Source organism: Malaclemys terrapin, chromosome 15 (assembly GCF_027887155.1).
Source record: "Malaclemys terrapin pileata isolate rMalTer1 chromosome 15, rMalTer1.hap1, whole genome shotgun sequence".
In the NCBI taxonomy this organism is placed as follows: Eukaryota; Metazoa; Chordata; order Testudines; family Emydidae; genus Malaclemys; species Malaclemys terrapin.
The window spans coordinates 34,721,708-34,741,953 of NC_071519.1; the positions used below are offsets into that span (position 1 = coordinate 34,721,708).

At 49.6% G+C, this 20,246-nt stretch overlaps 1 protein-coding gene across 2 annotated transcripts in view; it reads right to left on the reverse strand.

Moving 5' to 3' along the window:
• The window catches only part of BCL9L (BCL9 like), a 102,950-nt gene extending 102,049 nt beyond the window's left edge, over positions 1 to 901 (reverse strand). For both annotated transcript variants that reach the window (XM_054005372.1, XM_054005370.1), the window contains exon 1: positions 324 to 901. The gene's annotated coding sequence lies outside the window, so the exon portion shown is untranslated. The remainder of the gene's footprint in view (positions 1 to 323) is intronic.
• Positions 902 to 20,246: the final 19,345 nt, after the last annotated feature.

Sequence of the window (20,246 nt, forward strand, 5' to 3'; positions counted from 1 at the left end):
TAAACATTTGCAACTACAGGTCTTAATTTGTTACCAGGAAATCTAAGCACAAGGCACACCACATTCCTCACAAATCTAAGAGGAAGGAAAAAGTAGAGTTCCCCACAAGGACCCTTGCAGTCTCCAGGGGAAAATAAAGATTAGGACTCTGACCAATCTTTTAAGAAAAACACTTAAGAAGTCTGCAGCATGCTGGAAAAAATACTCCCTCTGCCCAGCCCCAGACTTATCACTACACCATACAAAATGGACCTGCCTGTAGGACAGTCCTCTCATTTCAAAACACTCAGGCATTGAAAGAAAGTGATTGGGAGACTACTTACCTTTCTCTTGCTCCGGGTCTCAAGAAAGGCCAGAGGTATTTCCCATAGTGATCCTGTGCTTTTTTCCTTTGGGCTTTTCAGCAGCTGTCTGCTCCGTGAAGCTTGTTAGAGGGGAGCTGAGGATCTGGAAGCTGCTGGGGGACAGCCATGCAGTCAGGGCTCATGGTCTTCTTCACCAACAGCCTTCCAGCCAGCTGCAGGGGGCTCTGGGGAGTGGATCATGCTCTTTCCACACGCACTGGAGTCTCACCTACATGCACAGCACACACACACATTTCAAACACTCTGCCTCTCGCACACACTTTCACTCCTTTAGTTGTTTCACTTTCACTTGAGGAGAATTCAGACTCAGTTTCTGGTGGGGGAGGTTGTTGGTTGGCTGATTTTTAGCAGCAACTTCCCTCTTGCCTCCCTGAAGTTACAGGAACCTTCTCCACAATTTTCTTTTTCACCACTCTTGATCCTTATTATTGTTTAACTGTCTGTTAGATCCCTCCAGCTAAGAATCTCTGTGTTTTTGAGAGGATGCTGTTTTAAAGTGGGCAAAGCTCTGTGTATGGAGTACTCCTTTCTCTCCCTCTTTCTCTTCCTGAGTCTGAATAATCATTTGGAGAAACAGGATCATTCACTTTGCCTTCATACAAGAAGCCAAGCAGTGCCCTGTCAAAATAAAAGCCCCAGTTTGCCTCTTCCACTGATTAACTGCTTCCTAATCTAGGTCTCCTCCTCTGGCCTCCCAGTGGCCTGACTGAGAGGAACACCTTGCAAAAAGAGATGATGGGAAACAATTAACCCCCATTGCTAAATGCCTCACCTGCACTTATGGCCCAGAGAAATAATGGCAGGAGAGGCAAAGTTTTTGAAGGACATTGATGAGGAGCATTAAAAATAAATACATTATTTAAAAAAAAAATCAAGGAAACTCCAAAAGAGCAAATCTTATAATGTTATACACTCAGGATTGGTGCTCTTGTTTGCTCCTAGGAGTGAAAGAAGAGGAATGAGTTTTTTTCAGATATAACGAAAGTTGCCCGAGCTAATGGCAGACGACAGACAGCCCCCATGTAGGCAAGCTTAGCAAATTGGCTAAATGTCTGCACCTGAGTCTCTGGCTTGGTTGGCACAGTAATTAAAAACAGCCCCAGAGAGCCCTAGTCCCTACCAGCTCCTCCACTTGCTTGGGAATGAATTAAACTCTGACAATTAAGAGGGAGGTTCCTTGTTGCTGCTGTGGATCTGACTCACTCATTGATCTACTAATGATCAGATCATATGAAAACTCTCCTCAGGATTCTAGTAAAGGGCAGGATCCCTACTTTGATTAAGAGACCAATCCTGCCACTGACTTTAGTGGAGACTGGGGGTACTCAGCACTTCTCAGGATCAGGCCCTAAATCCTTTATTTGCTTTTTGAACTGTTGGCTGTGAAAGCGTAAGTCTTTCCTTTTCTGAGTGTTTTATTACAGTAGGGTCACCAAAATCCCTATTCAGGTCCATCTCCTCACCAATGCAGAATTGTTCCCTCCTGGTGTGACTTCTAGCAAGGTGTGGCCTATTCCAGTTTAAAGCAATGATTAGTCCTTTACACATTCACAGTCCTTTCCACATGGCTCACCAAATGCCAGCACTTTTCTCAACAAGGAAGAAATGTACTTGACTTTGAGTTTTCAACAAAGAAAGGTTCTTAAAGTACTGTACCTATTGGGTCATCCAGTGCTCTGGATCTATGACGCTTTTGGCCTGAGACATTCTGCTGCTGCATGGAAAGGTACAGTGTTGCTTCACTAGGGGGGCTGTAACGACGCAAACAAGAGTTACATTTCCATGCAGAAGCAGCAAAACAGAAATGTTCAGCCTAAAGCCACTCATTTTAGAATGAGGAAAATGCCAAGAACAAAAGTAAAGTTTCCAGGAGAGAGTGCAGCATGTGTTATCTCCACAACAGGTGCAGCACCTCAGAAGAGAATGGCAGCTGTCTTTGTTTTGTGTGTACTGTACCTTTACGTTTCTGCTACCTCTCCCAGAATGCAAAGACCTCACAGTTGCAAGCTCCATACACCCAGTCATGCTATGCTAATGCTCCTGAGCAAGGCTTTGCCAGACACCCAAGCAGACTCAGGGTGAGCTGAGTGCTGTACAGTTAATAAGAGGGCTGGGTCATCTGTCCGACCGACCAGCTCCAAAATGGGAATTTAGTAAACTCTGGGGGGCGAGTGGCAAATTACTGGCTATTAGAACTAATGGGATTATTGAGTACTTTACCTAAAACTAGCAGGTATGTCAGAAGCTGCTGTTGTGAGCACCCACATCTCCACAGGTCTTTCTCCCTTCAGTATGCAGGAAGATCAGAGAACAGCCATCCTGGGTCAGACCTATGGTCCATCTAGCCCAGTATCCTGTCTTCCAACAGTGGCCAATGCCAGATGTTTCAGAGGGAATAAACAGAACAGGGTAATTATCGAGTGATCCATCCCCTGTTGTCCAGTCCCAGCTTCTGGCAGTCAACCCTAGTTGTCACCTGTTGCTCAGTTTAAAATCATGCATGATCGCATTGGGAGTTCACACCCTGTAAGGGAATGGCAGAGCCTAAATGCTCACCATGGTCACGCACCCTTGCAAGTGGCTTTTCAGGCATGTGGCTATGCAAAAAGTATATGTGACTATAGTTACTCAGGAGTCTGTTTACATACATGCTGTGGTCCATGTTTAGTCAACACCAGTATCACTAAAGGTTAGTCTCTATTTTGCATGTACATGTTTGTGAATAAAAACAACAAGGAGTCTGGTGGCACCTTAAAGACTAACAGATTTATTTGGGCATAAGCTTTCGTGAGTAAAAACCTCACTTCTTCGGAGGTCTGTTAGTCTTTAAGGTGCCACCAGACTCCTTGTTGTTTTTGTAGATACAGACTAACACGGCTACCCCCTGATACTTGACATGTTTGTGAATGTACACACGTGTGGGAGTGAAGTGTACCTGCGTGCAATCCAGACTATCCCCTTGTCACAGTTTCTGTCCTTTAGTCACTAAGCATCTCTGCACCACCAGGCCCTGACTCCAACACCATTTAATTCAGCTTAACAAATCCCAAACCGATGCCCTGCTAAGTGGCAAGAAGAGGCTTCTCAGACCAAACTCCAGCCCCCTCTGCTCCATCCTCACCCCAAACTGTCCAGGCTTCCTCTCTGAATGAAACCCCACTAAACTGCATATTCAATCCAAATCCCTCACCACTTGCATCTTCCTCTCCAGAACCCCAGTCTGCAGGTCCTCACTCCCATGAGGAACCCAGGCATTCCACTCTCTCCTTCTTCCTTCCCCTGGGCCCACAACTTCTGCCGAGATTGGTCATTGAGTCTTCATCTCTTCTCAGCTGGACAACTCCCAACCACCAAGCTTACTGCCTTGAGCCCCTACTCTTCATGCATGGAGCAGCATCTCCCCCCTCTTGTACCTAGAACTGGGGCCTCACAGCAATCCTCTTCCATTGAAATCATCTTGGTTTCCTGTCCCTTCCAGAAACCATTATAAAATTCCCCTCCTCATTGGCAGGTCCCTCCATGGGTTTGACCCCCTCTTCCACTCATCTAATAAGGTCTAGGGGAGTGACAGGGTGGGTGAGATGGACCAACCTCTGTTGATGAGAGAGACAAGCTTTCAAGGCACACAGAAGTTGGCCCAATAAAAGATACTACCTCACCCACCATGTCTCTCTAATATCCTGGGACCAACATGGCTACAACTAAACTGTATACAGGATCTAGTGGAAGTGTTTTAGAGTCCCTCTCACCCCAAGATCTAAATAGTCCTTCCTTGCCCATTTTCCTGATAAGTTCGGCAATAACCCTGCAGGGCTATCAAGCTGGGACAGTTTGAACAAGGAAGAGTTTACAAAAAAAGTATAAGCAGGATTTTCAAACATCTAATTGAAACTTGCAGCACCCCAGCACAAAAGGAGTCTCTCTGCAGGTTTTAACCTGGGAGAGGAGACGGTCAGGCTAGGAGCTAAAGGAGCAGAGGAATGGAGGGGGCAAAGAGGCTTAGATACAGTTTGGCATATGCTCAGATGGAAATAACATCTATTTCAAATGCACAATTTGCTTTGGCTGGTGGCAGGAATAGAGACTTCCAAGTAGCGGATGGCATGCACCTCAGGAAATGTATTCCAAGTGGGAGCCTGCTGTTGGTAAAGGCATGACAGATACAGCTGAGAAAGGACACAGCTGGCTGCCTGGGCTCTTTGCATGCCCCCGCTCTGCCTCCTGCAACAGAAGGGAGCTGTACAACACACACACATTAGTCTATGAAACCAGCCCACCCACTTTCGGCTGATGCCAGCAGCATCCTAACCAGGATGTGTCACCGTCCTGTCTGCAGCACACTAACTGTTCAGGGGTGGGTTGGGGAGAGTGGAGACGGCTGGAGGCAGGGACCACTTGGCAGCCTCTTAAAGCATTGCAAAACTAAAGGGGATCCAGGGACAAACAATCAATCTCAGCCGATGGGAAGCAGCAGCCCTAATTGGAAATGAAAATACACCTTTCCCTCCTGCTCCATGTGCATACACGAGTGGCAACAGCCAGAGAGAGAGAGAGACACCCTATATTATTAACCCTCCCATGGCCAGCAGGGAGGAATGTCACAGCAAGAAAGCAAATGTAGCCTCTGGCAAGCAAAGATCCAGGAGTCAGGTCTAGCCTTGCAGCTGTCTTGTCAAAGTCTATGATCTTTCAGATCTCACAAGCTAAGCAGGTATGGTCTAGGTAAAAAATATTGGATAGACCTCAAAGGAATACCCAAGAGCTGCAGGGAGCAGTGCTGGTATCTTAGGTAGATACTGTTCTTTGCTTTCAGGCATATGGAACCAATGTGAAAGCATGGCACTGGGGGCACTGTATTGCAGGGAGCAGTGTGGATAGCTTACTTGGGGACACTCCCCACAAAGTAACTGCTGCGCTACAGGGAAGTATGTGAGTAACGCACCAGGGCATGCTCTTCTACCAAGTTAGCACTCACCCCAGTGTCCCAGCCTGACGCTACAGGGTACCATGTTGCAGGAGGTGCCATCTTTTGTGGAAGACATAAAAGTGCAGCATGCAGCAGCCTTATCCATAGGATTCCTCAGCAACCCTCCCTCATCCTCCACCTGAGAGCAGGCAAGGTGGGCAGCTTTAGAAGGAGAGCACTCCCTCTGAGATCCCCAGTAGGAAGTAGCAATGAATGGTGGCCCAAGCACACTCTAAAGTCTCAGAAACCAGAAAGCAAATAAAATTACCCTCAACTTTTTGTTTTTCAGTTCTTAAATCTTGTGATTTTTTTTTTTTTTTTTTTGGCTGCGTGACATGATTTTTGGAGGCTTGGGGCTGCCCGTACTAAGGACAGTGAGTGGCATGATTGTTTTCTGACCTGGCAGGGGTTGGGTGGCTCGGGGATTTCATGTGTGCAAAGCTACAGGCTCTCTCTGTCCCCCAGCCTGTACTGGGACAGAACTGGGACTCTGCTGACTGACTCACAGGAACTGCAGCTGAGGGTTTGTGCACCACTGCCCCCTTGTGGAGTGTGCCTAAACTGCTGATTCACAACAGCTTTCTCTGCTTGGCTGAAGAGGTGCCAGGCAGGCAGTTGGAATGTCTTTGCCTCTCCTCGAGGAAACATCTTTCCCTGCCTGACGTGTGCGTCAGTCACACAGATAACCTCAAGTCCTACATGTCACAGGTTAGCGAATCTGCTGAGGAAAGAGTGGAAACCAGGGCAATGTTGCCTTCCCAGTAGGATTTGCACATAGGTGTTGGAACTAGGGGTGCTGCCACACCCCCTGGCTTGAAGTGGTTTCCATTATGTATAGGGCTTACAGTTTGGTTCAATGGCTCTCAGCACCCCCACTCTACAAACAAATTGTTCCAGCTCCCCTGGCTTTGCACCCAGCTTCGGATCTGAGGATGGAACAGCTGCGTCTACCAGTAATGATGCTTTTCCTCTTTTTTAGCACCTGCCATGTGAAAAATCTCAGGGCATTTTGGGATGTTAGTAATGAAGCCTCCCATGAAGTAGCTGCCAGTATTAAGCTTACTTTTCAGCCTGGGAAACTGAGGCACAGGGAGGGAAAGTGAGTTACAGTCAGAGCTGGGAAAAGAACCCACGACTCCTGGCTCCCCAGTCTCATCATTAGACCACACTCTCTTCCTACAGCTATGGTGTTGTTTTTTATTTGGACTATAAAATAATAAACTAAGACAAAGAGAATCCGTGTGAATGTGTGTGGACAGGAAGGTGACATCGTTAACATTCATACTGTACTCTAACAAGTGAGCAAACCATACCCTGTGCTCCCCAGACAGGAGCAGGAAATGATGTAATTCATTTGACAAATCATATTTATTGACGCCATGTTGTTCCTTTGGTTGTTTGCATTTTGGGTACAGAGCAAGCTGGGGCAGCATGAATAAACACAATATGCATGAAATTCTGCAGAATTTACCAAAGCCAACTTCAGATATTGCAGTCAAGAGACACCCAAGGGAAGAGAGAGACACTCACTGTTCCCAAAACCCAAAGAGAAGGGATCAGAATTCTCTTGTGAAGGTATTTTCCCCAAGGCACTGAGTGGTTTTGCCCCTGAGGAGACCAGCAAACAGGCTGGAGTAGAGAAAGGGGACAATCTGGCCACAGTGCCAAAATAATACAGACATCTCTATTCACCCCTGTATAACAGCAACACTGGCCCTTCCTTGTAAGAGGATCTCAGCTTGCTTCATGCAGCCACACATGGACTCTCCTTCTTACAGGCAGGGAAACAAAGGCACAGATAGGTGAAGCCAAAGCTCCCATAATGAATGCATGGCAGGGTCCAGGTCTTTTCACCCCTCACCCTCTGCTCTCTGACCACACTGGCTCTCACTATTGTCTCAGAATACCAGGCAAGTCTCCAGCATCCCCAGCGTTTGTCTGTGAAATTCCTAGAAGATAATGGGAGCCTCATAAAGGTCCCTGCTCTGAAAGGGCCACAACCTGGAACAGCACAACATGTTTCGGATGCTTCTCTGAAGTATATCTGAGCACCTGCCTAGGGTCCTGCGTGTGGGTCAGACCCAAATGTTTTCAAAGCTTGAGGGGCAGGCATTCTCACTCAGCCTCCAGCAGGTTGCCTAGCCCTACTCTCACATCATGGGCCCAGGTGACCGGCAACTGGTGAGATAATGCAATGCTGGGCAACTTCTGGATCTAAACTGCTCTAGCAGTCGGGATTCTGGTCTGCACCCCCAGTCTGCATGGGGTTGGGGATTTTCACAGCTTCACCCTTCCTTCTCTCCCCATAGCAATGTAAAGTCACTAATATAGCTAATGCCCCATGAGTGTAGCTGACAACAGCATGCAGAGGGTTAATAAAAGCACCCGACTGCTGCCATCTGGCATGGTGGCGCCCAACACTCTCTGTGGAAGGGGTATAGATGCTGGCAGCGCCTTTCTCCAGCTGTGTCCGATCCAGATGGAACATACCAAGCCCCCTGTTCGCCAGGCCCTCCAGCCACCTTTCCCTTGTCCTCTTTTTCTTTCTCCTTAGCCTCCTGGGCTCCCTATATCACAGCACCTCACGTCTCTCCCAGGCTGTGCGCATGAAAGCAATAGAGTGAGACTAGGAAAGGTCAGCAGGAGGACCAGGCGCTGCCAGCTCAGTGCTGAGCCTCTGTCTTTAATTAACATCTGCTGGGCAAGCCATCCTCCCTGCACTTGACTCTTACTCCCATCTCCCCTTCCCCTCCTCTGTCATTACGCCCACAACCAGAGAGACAGGAAGGAGAGGCGATGGGGGAAGCAGAGTCCCTGGAGCTCCTCACAGCCTCCCTATGCCAAAACCAACAAAATCCCAGCAGCTGATTCCAGGAGTTGCCTGGTACATCAGCATGTTAATGAGTCCGAGGCTGAGCAGCCCAGACCGGCTGCTACCTGCTTCTGCCACACACGGAGCTTTCCTGACTTCGGGCCACTTGGGTTTTTTCCTCTTGTAATTTTTTTCAGTAAATTCAGCATTAGCAAAAGATGCTGTCTTGACAGCTCCATAAAGCGAAGCCTTCTCTCCATTGCCAGTGCACACAATGGCAGGGCAGGGCAGGCTCCTCCACGCTGCCCCAACAATGTGCTGCCCTATTGCCCTCAATGGACCCCTCCAGGCACTTGGAGATTTCAGGCTCCATGGCCCAGCCAGCCCTTGGCTGGCAGGAACAGGACAGTTAAATCGTATACACCCATTCTCTAGAAACCCACCACACCAGAGACCTACCAAACCCATCCCCGACAGGCCAATGACCAGCAATCAGCAGGTAACAACTGTCACTCACTACTGCCTGGGGGTAAATTGGAACCAGCAATCCAGCAAACCCCACTCCTTTCCTCATCTCCTGAGTTTGAAATTACATTTCACCATAATGACAGGTTTCAGAGTAGCAGCCGTGTTAGTCTATATCCGCAAAAAGAACAGGAGTACTTGTGGCACCTTAGAGACTAACAAATTTATTAGAGCATAAGCTTTCGTGGACTACAGCCCACTTCTTCGGATGCATACAGAGTGGAATAAATATTGAGGAGATATATATACACACATACAGAGAGCATAAACTCCCACCTGTTTATGCTCTCTGTATGTGTGTATATATATCTCCTCAATATTTATTCCACTCTGTATGCATCCGAAGAAGTGGGCTGTAGTCCACGAAAGCTTATGCTCTAATAAATTTGTTAGTCTCTAAGGTGCCACAAGTACTCCTGTTCATTTCACCATAGGTTTCTGTACCACCAACTGTTTGACTCCACTGTTATTTCCATTGCAGAGAAGGGGCCCCATTACAGCATGTGTGCTGGGATGGGGAGTAGGATAAAGGAAGAGGAGGCAAGCGGTCTGCTGGATGAGTCAATGCTGGGGTGTCCCTGCCCCAGTGCTCCAAACAGCAACTCCTTTCCTCGCTATTGGGGGGCGGGAGGAGATATTGCCTTCCCCACTGTTCAGGGAGTCTGTGATACCATCTGGCCTGATCACTGCAGAAAACTGGGAAGGAAAAGAACTTTGCTTCAATACCCATCTCCCCACCCCATAAGTAAGGACCCTGTTTGGAGCTGTGACCTCAAAGGATCAGGGAGTCCTGGCCTGACCCTGACCTTAATCCTAACCCATCAGCCTGTGTAGCTGTTGCTTCCTATCATTTTCTGTTGACTGACAGATGGTAAGCAAATGCCCTAAAGAAACTTCATGAGCTAGTCTGCAATGGAGACAGGTAGAAGGGACAGGCTGGATCCTGTTGCAGATGTATTGGCACAGGGTTTAATTTAGCAACAAAATAGTTAATTGTTTTAGCATGAACTAAGCTGCACTCACTGTGAGATGCCATCTTCCTGTTGGCTAATTGTGCCTGAGAATAGTTTTAAAAAGTGATGCACTGTTGCAACTAATTTTCTAGCCCGCACCTGTATTTAATGGGTTAATCCAGAGACACAGGTCTGATACACAGCTCACTGAGAACAGAGGGCTGGCTTCCATCCCAGATAATGGTGGTATTCAACCCTCAGTTGTTTGGAATCTCTTTTCTACATTTTATAAGAGTTAGAGATAGGCCCAGCGTACAAAATTCAGGTGCAGATTTGGAACCTCCCCAACCACAGTTGTCATCTGGTCCAGGTTTATTGCAGGCCTGTTCATACCTTGGCATTTTGTTAAGGAAACCACGCAGCTGACTTGTGATTCATTATATAGTAACCAAGCTGAAGAACTCACACTAAGCCCCTTGAGAAGCCCTATGCAGGAACAGAAGGGCTGCAGACACCTGGGATGGCGCTGGAGGGGGACAGAACCACGTAATAGGCTCCATCCTGATCCCAAGGGGCTGGTGGAGTTTGGGATAAATGGGATCTAGATCCCGGTCAGTCTTGAGTCTGCTCATCTCTGCTGAGCCCCTTTGCCCTTCCCACACCAGCCCCAGCCCGATGCAGTGACAGGGGGTATGTCTATACTGCAATTAAAAACCCATGACTGGCCTGTGACAGCTAACTTGGGCTAAGGGGCTGTTCAATTGCTATGTAGACATTTGGGCTCGGGCTGGAGCCTGGGCTTTAGGACCCTGACAGGTGGGAGCGTCCCAAATGTCTACACTGCAATTAAACAACCCCTTACCCCAAGTCAGCTGGCATAGGCTAGCCATGAGTTTTTAATTGCAGTGTAGACATACGCAGGGAGACCCATGTGGGCAAAGCCCTTCATTACATCCATGAATTAGGACCAATTAACCATACCAGAGTTAATTACATGACTCACAGTTAGCTGCTGGAGCCATGTCTCAGTGAAGTGTTTCCTCGGTGTGTCTCTCATTCCAGCACTACACAGCAGAGCCCCTGGAGAACAGAGAGCAGGTGAGGTGTGGTGAGGGTAAGTCCCTGCCTTGTGCTGCAGCCCCTGCAGGCAAGTGCTGTGAAATGTGCCCATTCTGACTTGGCATGCTCTGCACTCACTTGCACTGCGAACATGAGGACACAGAGTGCAGGGTATTGCTCCATCAGTCCCTGTGGAAATCAGCTCCACAGACTACACTAGGGTCAAGCAGGAAAGGCAAGGCCCTTTGCTCTGCAGTGAGGACATCAGCTGCGAGGATCCAGCCCAGGGTGTCTTTGTGTGCTCAAGTGCTGGACCCTCCTGCTCCCATAGAGGCAGCACACGTGGCTCTGGCATTTGGGCTACACTCTGGTACAGATGGGGCTGGACTCATCTATATCCTACCCTGACTGGAAACTGCTGCACAGAAGGCATAAGCCAAAAAGGGAGAAGGGATGAAGGCTGCACCCAAGCTGGGAAGGGCAAATGATGCCATTACCGCCATTAAGCTGTTTTGCCTGCCAGCTCCTCCTGACTCTCCCCTCAGATCCTGACAGCCTCCCATGCTCCCCAGCTTTTTGGGGTCTCAGTCTCATTTCTGTTTGTTTTTTTATGGTACCACAAGCTGCTGTGTCAAAAAAAACACACCCAACAACATGGGCTCCAAATAAAGGTAGGTCTGTGCCCAGCGCAGAAGTCTCCAGGCTGGCTAGGGAAGAATGGGTTCCCTCATTACAAGCTCATTAGAGTCTGAGCAGCGAGGCAGCAGCACCACCTATCTCACCTCTGCAGCTGCCTGGGCAGCATGTGCTCATTGGTCGGATGGATCTGAAGAGAGCCATGATGAGGATCTTCTCTTCACTTTTATAGCACCTTTCATGGTAGGACCTCAGCCTGCTTCACAATCCCTAACTCATTAACCATCACAGCCCCATCGGCACAGGATCACTGCCCCACTGCACTAAGGGGAAACTGAGACACAGAGCAGTGTCCTGGCGAAGACCACCCAGTGACTCTTGCTCAACGTTTGCCTCCCAAAGCTAGGCATAAATCTCAGGAGTCCTGATTCCAAGCCTCCTGCTCTAACTGCCAAGCCTGGGTTCTTGAGAGTTTCATGTATACTGCAGTTCTAAAGACACAGGTCTGGGCCTGGTTTGGGGTGGCAGAGAGGAGAGCCCCATTCAGCTAAGCAGTCACAGTGCAGCTACTGCACCACTTTCCTACAGAGATCTAGAGCTGCCAAAATTCCAGAAGCATTACTGGGTTGCCATGATTCTGGATGCTTGTGTAGCCTCAGTATCCCTGCTATGCCAGATGTACCCTGCATACCTGTGCAGTCCCAGTGCTGCCCCAATCCTACCTGCACTGCCCCAGCACTGTCATTCCCGTGCCCACTGTATGCCTGCGCAGTCCCAGTGTTGTTGCAATCTTACATGCCTACTGCATCTCAGAGGATTCCCTAAACCCAGATCCATCATGGTGTATGCAAAGCCCTGGCACTGCTGTGAACCTGGACATCCCCTGACCAGGGAGATCAGCACAGCTCCTACTGGACTGGCCAAGGGAAGTTCCTTGGCAAATCAGAGGCCAAGGCCCTTGCTATGTGCTTTGACTGTGGTAACATGCAGGACTCATGCAGCAATTTAGGCCTGTCCTGGAGCAGCCAAATTCTGGAAGGAGAGAATTAGCCTGATTTCCAAACTATCAGCTGTCTCTCGCTCTGATCCTGCTGTCAAAGAGGGGTGGGACAAGTGGTGAAAGGCTCCTATTCCGTTGGTCTCAGGGCTGGTGTGTTTGTTGCATGGAGACCCACATAGACCTCTGCTTTGCTGCCAATAGATGTGGTGTCTGGCTGGCAGACCAAGACATGGGCAAACACAAACCAGCCATCTGGCAACTTGGGATCCCTGTGCTCCAAGTCAGGAGAGAGCTGGTGTAGCAGCTGAGGGTGGAAGCTGTCTCTCCCATCACAGAGACAAGGTGGGTGAGCTAACATCTTTTATTGAACTAGCTTCTGTTGGTAAAAGAGACAAGCTTTCGAGCCACACAGAGCTTCAGGGCTGCCCAGATCTTAAGAACTCTGTGTAGCTCAAAAGTTTCTCTTTCACTAACAGAAGTTGGTCCAATAACAGATATTGCCTCACCCAGCTGGTCTCTCTAATATCCGGGGTCAAACACAGGTACAACATCTCCCATCCTAGGCAGACAGCAAATGCACCATTGGGAGCCAGAGACTAAAAGCCCAGCCTGAGGAGTAAGACCTGGATCCTAGTGCAGCAAGGGAGGCTGCTGGGGCAGCCATCAGCAGAACTAACCTCCTGGTCTGCTGTCAGCACAGACAGCCACACAGTGCAATGAGGATGGCAGGGACCAAAGGGTTAAACCATTTAGCAAGGCCACCAGTGTGATAAATGTAGCAATCAGCAGAGACAGCCCTCCCACTGCCACCTAGGGCTAGGGCTGGCTGGGGAGCAGGGAAGATGGCAGAGAAAGGGGTGGGTTGGGAGGACTTTTATCCTGATACGGCTCCTTCCTTCCAAGTGAGGGTTTGGAAAAACTGAGCAGGCAGGGCTGGCTCTGAAATCGCAGCGCCTCAGTGACACAAAGCCAGCCAGATCTCCCTGCTGAAATAAAGGAGAGTTAGGGGCTGGTGTGGGCCAGGGACAGGCAGACATGCATCCTGCCTTGCTTACACCCCTGCATCCTGCTAGCTTCAGTGGATGCTACAGGCTATGGGGCAAGGGATGTGCACATTTGGGGGTTGGGACGAGACAGACAGATCTTGGGGTGTGGGGAGAAAGACACCATTCCACCCCCCAGGAGTGAGATTTTCCTATGACATTCCTGGTTGGTTGCGCAGGCGTGAACAGACCCTGCACAGGCTGCAGGGGATTTCAGGTTAGTACACACAGATAGGTGGTTGGCTCTGCTGCTGGCTGGCTGCTATTGCATTCCTGAGCTCCCCCTCCCGCACAAGCACCTGGCTCTGCTCCTACAGGCACTCTGCACCTCTGAAGCTCCTCTGACAACAAACCCGATAGGGAGAGTACCCTAAACACACACAGGATATGTAGGTAAATACACACCCTGAACATGTAACTAAACACACAGGGTGCAATAGACACAAACAGTACATGGACATTCTACATACATACACATGTACTACTGCACACACAAAGTGTAATACACACACAGGGCATGGATGAAGACATGCATCCTGTGTACTCAGACATACACGACACACAGTGTTGCGCCTTTTATCTGAGGATAACAAAGTGCTTTAGTAAGAATAATTAACTCTGGAGAGGTGGGTTGGTTTCATTATCCCCATTGTACTGATGGGGACACCAACAGTCAAGTGATGGAACTTGCCCAAGGTCACTGAGCTGGTAACTGCACCCTGAAGGCCCGACTCCAAATCCCCTTCCTCCGTAACACACACTCACAGTCCCTGTTTCTTCACCATTAGTGGAGTTCTGAGGCTTGGACATTGCAGGCAATTGACTTCCTACTCTCACTCTCTCAGGCATTGCTAGGCCACCCATGACTGATGGTCTAAGCTTTGAGTGCTGCTTGTGCCCATGGCCCAATGGACTTATCTGGCCCAGGTTCCAAGGTAGTCATTTACTCGGCTATATACAATATCTTAATAATGTGGCCACAGTCACCAGCTGCAAGAAGGTCCTGGCCCTGCATGTGACTAGTTCTATGCACCAGGCAGGGACTCTAAGACAAAGCAAGGAATACAGCACTTCCCTGAAGCTACAGGGGGTCCCAAACTGGCCCTGCTGCCCAGATGGTGCCAGGTCCCCTGTATGCTCTGAGGAAGGCTTGTCTGACTCGTGATTAGAGCAGGGGACTGGATATCAGGGATTCTGTCACTGTGGCTTTAGGTCAGTCCCTCTCCCACTCTGTGCCTTAGCTTCCCCATCTGTACACTGGGAATAACGAAACTTTCTTGCCTCAGGAGGGTGCTGAGCAGCCAAATTCATTACCATCAGAGAAGCGCCTGGAGACATTTGGAGCTAGCAAAGGGCCATGCTTCCTTTCTGTAGTTCTCAGCCCTGCCCCATGCACTCAGCTTTCACCTTTTCTTTGGCCCCTGCCCTGGTCAAACTCAGCATCTCTGCATCTGTGACACCTTTAGGGAAAGGCCGAGAAGACTGCTCCCTCACATACTTCTCTTCTACCCTCTCTCTGCAGAGATGCACTGGGTCACTAGTAGGTTGGTGTGTTTCAGCCACGGGGTTCTCAGTCCATGGTGGATGGAAGAAGCAGATCTCTCTCCTGCACCTCTTTGTCAAGTTGGAACAGACAATTTGGAGAACTGCCCCCTGCGAGAACTCCCGTTGACCTTGGAGCTACACATGATGGGCTTGCAGGATTGCCCAGTACTGAACTCTCTGAACCTCTTAGGTTTGCAGAGCTGGCTTTGAAGCCTCCAAAGTTCTGGCTCACCAAGGTAATTTCTGGTATTTTCTGCTTCTACTCAGACTAGGGCTACCCCAAAACAGCTCCTCACACAGGAGTTTTAACCTTTGGCTTCTAGGCCCAGCCCACGAAAATCAGGCAGCATCTATGAGTTTGTGAAACTTTCCCAAACCTTGCAACAGATTCCCTTGAGGCAAGTGGGAAGCAAAGGGGGGCTTGTTCCTATGTCTTTGGCCAAAGTGTCCTCCATGTCATGTAGGCTGCTGCCTGCCTGGCCTCCTGCCAAAGGTATTTGGGGCCACTGGCTTTAGTAGGAGTTATAGCTCTGAGGCTGGATTTGTCCCAGGAGTTGAAGATGGGAGGAATGTTATATGAGGTCAAGTGGGGAGAATGGAGCCTGTGAGCCTTCCCAGCTTGGGGCCTTCCCAGCTTGACTTCTCCGCAGGAGCTGGGACTTCACAGGCTGCCATCTGGCTGCTATAGGAGAATCACCTGGATTCCCCTGAGGAGACTAGTGTTTGATGTGAACAAGGTGTGGCACAAGAGAGCTGCAAGGTTGTACAGGAGAAAAGGGGGTGCCACCTGGTGGTCTAGAATGGATTAGCAGTAATGTCACCTGTCAAGGCCTCTGGTCACATCTTTAGTCCCCTGGCTGTAGGAAAAGCAAGGGTCAGAGATAGGATGGGAGGGCGAATGATTTGTAGTACAAATTGCGCCATGGTGGTCAGTGCAGGGGTCACACCATGCTGGATACCCCATTCTGCCAGAAGAGCTCCTCTGGCCATTCCCATATTGCAGGCTGAGGGAATGGGATGCTCCAGTGAGCTTCCAGGTCAGAGAATTGAGAGGGGGAGATGCTGGAATCAGCTTGTCAAGGAGATTAATCCTGCCACAAAGCCACTCCTAATCCTGTTAAAAACAGGCCTGGATCCCCATTGCTGAAAACTACGAGCAGGCCCTGGCTAAATCACATCACCCTGCACCAGCCTACAGACATACAAACTCTCACCTGCAGCCAAGCTGGAGGGGCTGTCCATTCATACCCCATTCCCAAGACAGGCACCATCTCTCCATCCATGTCAAGTTTTCATCAGAGCCCTTTAATGAACTGTTTTAATTAGCCAAGGAGGCAAAGGAAAGCAATGTAAGGCACTTTCCCCTACCTTGCACCTCCCTAAGGACTGAGCATTTTTGCCCTTCTGCCAGCTCCTGGCAGCCTAGGAAAGGGGGCACCAGGCCTGGGAATTAAGGACTTTGATTTCTGTCCTATTTTGTTTTGAGAACTTCTGTAGCTAAAATATGCAAATTAGAGTCATCCTCAGGGACACACATGGATCCAGGTCTGACCTCTGTGGCCCAGCCTCATCTCTGCAAGGAGACGACCTTTGGGTCTTGCATCTGAAGAAGTGAGGTTCTTACCCACGAAAGCTTATGCTCCCAATACTTCTGTTAGTCTTAAAGGTGCCACAGGACCCTCTGTTGCTTTTTACAGATTCAGACTAACACGGCTACCCCTTTGATACTTTGGGGTGCATAGAGACTTCTCTGGATCCAAACTCTGTGGCTCAGTCCAGTTTCCAGTGTAAACACTCGCTCAGGTGCTACCCTAAGGTTAGAGGCAATTACTAGGTGGGAGGGGGCTGCTCTGCTCCCCAGACAGGGATGATATCTCTGCTCCTAAGGTTCCCTTGGCAAGGCGGACACTGCTCTCTTTGGTGAGTGGAGAGGAGCAAGTTCTCTCTGTTGCTGTCATTTCCTTCCAACTACCAGAATCCTGCATCCTGGTTATTTTACTGTCTAATATCCATGAAGCCCTGGAGACAGATGCCCTTCTGCTTCTGCAAAGCAGGGACAGAATGGTTTCCCCCATCAATGTGCCTCAGCCCTGCCTGGGATGCAGAACTTAGGAGTGAGACGGGAGTACTGGCACCACAGCCATTTCAGTTCTTGGTCTCTCCCCAAGAGTATCAATGGCTTTTTTGATGTGGGCATTGGTTCCCTGAGAACTGAAATAAGACACATCGAAGTAATCTCATCCAGGGTGCCACTGCATAGCCATCAGATGGGTCTCTGGCAGACTGGTCTGGATTCAGACTGGCAGCTGTGAAGGGAGAGGGTCCTTGAGTCATTACCAGTCAGAGGACTCAGATTCCAGATAGCAGAAAGGTGAGTGACTCCAAGGACAGTCATATTTGGTAAAGGATCCATCATCCCATCTGCAGAGAAAAAGGCTTCCCCCCACAGCAGGCCCTGGCCCATCACCAAAGCTCATGCAGCAAACTGGGAAGCATCCCTGTCCCTGGTACAGACAGCCTGGGGGCTTGAAGTCCATCCCTATGAAAGCAAAATGCAATATGTGTTTATCCCCCACTGGAGCTGCCACAAGGCCTGCTGGCAGCAACTCTGGAAAGTGGTGGCTCATGTGGGATAGAAAGAATCCACTGAGGCATCCAAGAATGGAATGTTTCACTTAACGGGGCAAAGACAGCACTGGCAGCACAGGACTGGGGAGTCAGAGAGATGAGGCAGCCATTTCAGGGTGGGATGTAAGGGTCGGGAAAGGCAGATATAGCTCCCGTCTTCCCCAGTGTGGAGCAGAAGGGGGTAGGAATGGCCTTCCCAACTGGGGTGGGGCAGCAGGGGAACCCAGGGGCAGAGACGACTCCCAGGAAATAAAACTAACAGCCTTTGGAAACTAGGGTGTGGGACCAGGAGGGGAGGCCCCAAGCTGCTCTGCAAGGTCCTGCCCACACAGGGCTGGGTGGGATTCACCTCCCAGTGATAATTTGATTCAAGGGCCAACAGAAGCCATGGGACACAGGGCACATGGAGCTAGGGGGCTAGTTCAGCCCCCCAGCGCTACTTTGTGCAATTCAGATCCTTCATCCCTACGTTTCCAGATGAGTCACTTGGCCTCTCCTTGATGCTGACAGGTCTCAGCATTGCAAAGTGACACAAAGCGAGCAGAGTCCGATACAGGAGGAGTGTAGAGGGTTGGGGGTCACTCATACACATACACTTCACTGCCCTGATACCCCATACTCCTCTGCAGCACCCCAGTTCCAGGATGTACCCAGGGGTGAATGAGGTTTAGTCCCCTGCAGTGAGCTCTTCCCAGGTGTCAAACCTGACAAAAACCCTCTAGTTGCTGCATCAGCCTGTTGTACCAAACCAGCCTCATCCTTCCGCTGCTGGTCATCCCTGGCCTCATCAAGGAGCAGCAGGTTTATTGCTGTACCTTACCTCCTCCTTGCTGAGTCACACAGCTCCTTCCCTGACATATCCATCAATAACACAGGAGCACACTTTCTTTTTGCAGAGGTGGATTAATAGGGATGTAAACAGAGAAACAATAGCAGAGCTAGAGAAAGGAAAGAACCAGAGATATAATAATCCCCATCCCTACCACACACACCCTTCCATCCCAGGCAGAATGATGGAGATGCAGCTACCTTTGAGGCAAAGCATGGCAGCCAGGGCACAGCACACTGCTCAATAGGAACTGATGCTCTAGCCAGGGGTAACAAGAGAAATCTTGGCTCTCTGGGAAAGTGCCTCATCTGAACATTAATGTCCAGGCAATGAAGAGTTGAGCTGGATCTCAGAGGGATCTGATAGATCCTCACTCCATTTTCCTACACCAGGAGGCAGAGGACTGTGCTGACCCTGCTAGAGTTTGAACCCTCAGTTCTAGAAGGTGCAAATGCTTTAAAGCTGGTGCTTAGACCATTAAACCATTCCCTCTGGCACAGACATCCTGAGACAGGGAAATATAAGGCATTGCCTTTCTCCAGCATCTACAGTAGAGGGATCTCAAAGCATTTCAGAACTCCCTACTAGGTGGGTATTGTCTCCACTTTACAAGTGGGGCACTGAAGAGGAGTGACTTCCCCAAGGCCATGCAGCAAGTCAGTGGCAGACCTGGGAATGGAACTCAGAAGTCTTGACTCCCTCTCCCATGCTCCTATTAAACATTTATATTCTGGTAGCATCCAAAGGCTCCAGTCGGGATTGTGGCCCCATGGTGCAGGGGATTGCAAAAACACAGAGAAACTAATTAACCTGGTAAGGAATTGGACCCGGCTGGGTGAGTTACACAGATGGTGGATGGCTAGTTTCAAATAGAGGGAAAGCAAAGAAGGGGACAAGGAACAGGGTCAGATAGTCACTTGGTTGGCCATGCCTTCTAGCTGGTTCTACAGGCTTCACAGCAGATTGGTGTCCTGAAGAAGACAAGGCAATGGCAGTGGGAATTTTCCTAAGCCATGAGGGCAGTATGGAGGTGTCTGAGGGAGAAGCTGCCTGATGGGCAGTGAAAGCTGGGAACTCTGGCAGAGCGAACACAGAGGTCGACATTGCGATCAGTACCTAAGCCACCAGGTAGGGCGGGGCTATATTATGAAGGTCCTCAAGGGTAAAGACAAGAAACTTTTATTTGATATGTAGATGAAGTGGGAGCTAGTAGAGAGACTCAAGGGGCTGATGTGGTCTATGCGGATGAGCTGAGAAGATGATCTTGGCAGCACCATTGTGAATAGAAGTGAGGGGAGTAATAGTGCAGGAGTCAGGGCCGGCTAGAGAGAGGGTGCCACAGTCTTACCTCGAGGCCCCCTTCTCCTACCCCATAAATGAGACAGAAAGAGGTAAGGGAAGGAGTAGCCCCCTGTTCATGCAGCAGAGGAACAAACTCCCTCTCAGCTCAGGCCCATCTACCCCTCCCCATCCCCGATTTCTCTCTGGCAACTTGAGAAATATAAATTACATAAAGTTAATATGTTTGTTAATCCCCAAACCCCAACATTTCTCCTTCGCCTGGGCCAAGGGAAGCAGACAGTAACAGTGCAGGGCCCTGGAGCTGCCTGTCCTACCCTCACTCTCATAACACCAGCAGCCAGGGCACCAACCTGACATTGGCAGGGTCAGGGCTGAGAAAGCCACAGCCAGGACGGGGTGGGTCATGGTACATGCTGCAGAGGCCTGGCCCCAACTCTCTAGTTGCAGTTCAGAATGGGAATCATCATGAGGCCAGGACATGCCTTGGGGCAAAGAGGCAGCTCTTAGGACACTGACCACCCAGAACCCCATTTCTCACCTGGAGGCCACAGAATGAAGCAGGAAAATTCCTGCCTAGGAGTCC